The sequence below is a fragment of the Apium graveolens genome, chromosome 5 (genome assembly GCF_009905375.1).
Source record: "Apium graveolens cultivar Ventura chromosome 5, ASM990537v1, whole genome shotgun sequence".
In the NCBI taxonomy this organism is placed as follows: Eukaryota; Viridiplantae; Streptophyta; class Magnoliopsida; order Apiales; family Apiaceae; genus Apium; species Apium graveolens.
This window is the reverse complement of record NC_133651.1, coordinates 204,118,943-204,122,852: the sequence shown is the minus strand read 5'-3', so window position 1 is coordinate 204,122,852 and position 3,910 is coordinate 204,118,943.

The window sequence follows — 3,910 nt, the reverse complement described above, 5'->3', positions numbered from 1 at the left end:
ATAAAGGAGCTGCAGATTAGGCCTTTTTATAAGAAGGACTCGATATGGCTAAGAGTCTCACATCGAACCTCGTCCAGCTCAGCCTTGGCAACAGTCACCTTTCGATTCTTTGTCGACCACTGAAAAATGTAACACACAGGAATTAGTAACAATGAATTCTACCACAAATTATATGTACACCAATTATATCAAGAATGAATTAAGCAAAAAAATATACCTTTTTGACAAATGTCATTTCATTATCCATGGCAATTTCTTTCATATACCACATAACAACATAGCCGCATTCAGTTCCACCGGGCTGTTTGGGGCATCCCTATTTAATTAAAAAAACTCAGACCAATTAATAAGTAAATTAATGCCCCTATCTAACCGAAAAAACTCTGACTAATAAGTAAATTAATGCCCCTGGTTCTTACGGTAATATATCTGATAGTCGGTGTTTTATTTCCCCTTCCGGCCTGAACATTGAACGCAATCACAGCCGTGTCATCTTAGCAGTATCAATAACACAAATTGATTGATATCTCAATAATGAAAATAATCACTCGAAATTAAATGCAAATACCTTGATATTGCTTTTTCCAACTCGGCAAAGGTAGTTGAACGAGGCAGAGGATTGAGTATGAAAACCTCGCCCGCCCAAATCACAACCAATATCCAATGGGAGCTATTTTTTATAAATATTTATAATAAACAGAATTAATATCAGAATCATATCATTTTGAATTTCATGCTTATAAATAAATAAATAAAGCGATTTATAATAAATCTGGAGACATTTTTATGTACTTACTTGCTATTATGTGGCATAAAAAAGAGACGATTAGGATTACCCTCTTTAAATCGACTAACCAGATTATCTTCAAAATTGATGTTCAAGGTAAACGAGACTCCGGGATCACAGAAAGCAAATTGCTCCAAATTTTCATTTTCACAAACCATGCAATGCAAGTATCTGCATTGCAAATAAAATGAAATTATATAAAAAACAAGAATATAAATGCAGCAATTATCGACAAGAAGACAAGACAATAATTAAAAAATTTATACTACTCACGCCATTTATGCAGAAATTGCTGCTTGGCCAATCATTTTAAACTCAAGCAAAGTAATTATGTTTTCATGCAAAATGAAAATTCTTTTCTCAACACCAAACACCTCCGCATCGCACGGGATTTGAATGGAGTTTCCAGTGGACTTCATGAATGTCGTTGCATGTTTATACAACAACCGAAAGCGCTTCGGAACATTTTAATTCATTTCCATATTCTCAAATAAGGACTAAACCATATGCAAATTAGTTAAAGGATCCTTCCCTTTCCTTTTACTTTTCTGAAAATATTATCAAATTTATTAAAACAAATATAGAGTTAATATAATAGTGCGAGATCCAATAAAACATAGATGTAAAAATATATACCGCAGTAGCAGGGGCATCTGGGAATATGATTAAGTCGCGGGGCCATGAGAAGTAGGAGCCAACAACATGTTCTACTGTTTCAATCTCACCGACTACCGGAATAGGAATCTTGGCTTGTCCTTGGACTGGCCCATCCACTGAGACACGAGCACAACCAGGCTACATTGGCAATCCGTGAATAGATTTGTTCATGTCATCATCGTCAAACAACAAGCCAAATGCCACCTTATTTTCTATTGTGCCCACAGCCAACTCACATTTTCGTGGACCAGCCTACACACATATATATATATAACGAGTAACTATGACGAATGCTTGAATAATATCGAGCTAAATTAAATAAATGTGCTTGTTATTTTACCTTGTTCTCTGGTGGAAAAGGATCCATTTGATCATCAACTATTTGAGCATCACAACTTGCTTTATCCGAAACCAGAGGAGATGAAATATTTGCTTTACTGAGCAAGCCCTTCAGTTCGGCCAACTCCTGCCTTGTCTTCTCCATTTCCTTCGCCATCTCTTGCTTGGCCTTCTCCAACTCTGCATCCCTCTCACAATCCCGGGCCAACAGCTCAGCTTTGGTTATTCTACTTCTTTTTCCATTTGGTAAATTAAAGAAAATTGATGGGCTAACAAAGCCTCCAACTCCTCGAACCCTCCCCGAATGTTCGGGAGTTTGCAAGGCCGTAGTTAACACATCTTGACTCCCAAAAGGAGTGAATTCCCCCTTACTTTGCAGCTCCTGTAAATTCTCCTGTCATGAGAATGTTAACATATAAATCAGAACTGAATGAACCTCCTCATAAAAATATTAAAATTAGAACTGAATGGAATTGAATTAAAAAAATTAACGTTGCTTGTTAAATACTCACAATTCTTTTCCCTATTTCAGCTAGCTCTGGATCAACCTCCTCATCATCAAGTTTTCCCTTACGAGCGTTGTGCCACATAAGAGCCCGATCAGGTTCTTCATCGGGAGCCAAGGTTCCTTTCTTTTGCTGATTAAAATCAAAAAAATATTAAAACAACAATATATGTAGAATGCAACTATTTAAGTTCAATGCTTAAACAGAGTTACCTCTTCTTCCAACAATCCAACATAACCCTTTCTAGATGTGCGGTGAGGATATTTTCGATTGCTCACCCGCTCCATTTGTTTTTCACTAAGTGACTACAACAAACATTTTAAATAATATTAACATGCTATTTTCCCTAAAATATTTGTAATACACAAAAATATCAATTCACAACATAAATAAAACACAGATATAAACACATGATCTCTTTCGCGTATACCTTCCATGTCGAGGTAGTCCTTTCAGCAACAAAATTTTTCCAAGCCTCTTTACCAACAAAAGCATACTTCACTGGAGGCTTTCGTAGTTTCTTCTTCTGTCCAAGATATGGCTTAACATAATCCCTTGTTAAATTTGCTTTAAAATTTCTCCATTTTGCTCCTGCAGACTTGATCAGCCAATTCTGAAGTTGCTTGGGGACTTTAAATGTCTCTTGAAACCAATGTTATGCTCTACATGAGTACAAGAAAATGAAAAATTTACAAAGTGCATAAGAAATTGCTTATTTATATACCTTCACATCGATCCATATTTTATCCTTTAGTTCATCGGGTACCTTTGACCAGTTAGGATAATCAATCGGAATCATCGTCCTAGCCAACATTCCGGTGTAGGACTGTAGACTATGCCTTGTATTCCCGACTGGAACTCCATGTGCATTGCACGATACCTTTGCTTTCTTGCCCTACGCCTTCCTCACCACCACTTTGTGCATAGCGGAAACCCCTCGGGCAGATCCATACCTTTTCTTTGTAGTTTCAGAAGTAGTGACTGTTTCCTTTATGTCTTCCATAGAATCCACATTTTCATCTCAAGGTTCTGTTTCCGGCTCCAAGCTTTCATCCACCTCCTCATCTGACTTGTTAGGGTCTTCTTGGAATTGTACTTTAGATATTTGTTTTTTATTTGCCATTTATCTTTTTCAATCTGAAAATGAAACATATATTTCATTAGTCATAAGCATATATAAATACTTATAAACAGTCATAACTAAACTAGTGAAGTATGCATACATAAACTGTTATAAACAGTCATACATGATGACTATATGCATTCATAAACAGTCATAAACATACGAAAATTCAAATAATATCATTAGGCATAAACAATGCTAAACAGTTACAAAAAAAGGAGATACATGACTGCAAATAATATTGTCACTTCTTAACCCAAGTGCCCTTAATATTTTCTCTAATATTTTTTCAACATCTTCACCGACATCACATATAGGAATTTGGCAGCAGAATGGGGGATTTTCCATGGTTGTGTCTCCTAAATCATCGTCGTTATACACATCTTGGTAGTCTCGAGTTGTAGAGGTTAATACAACGGACCACTTGGCATCCACCGGATCTTCAATATAATACACTTGCTTTACTTGATCCATAGAAACATATTTATCTCTCTTGTG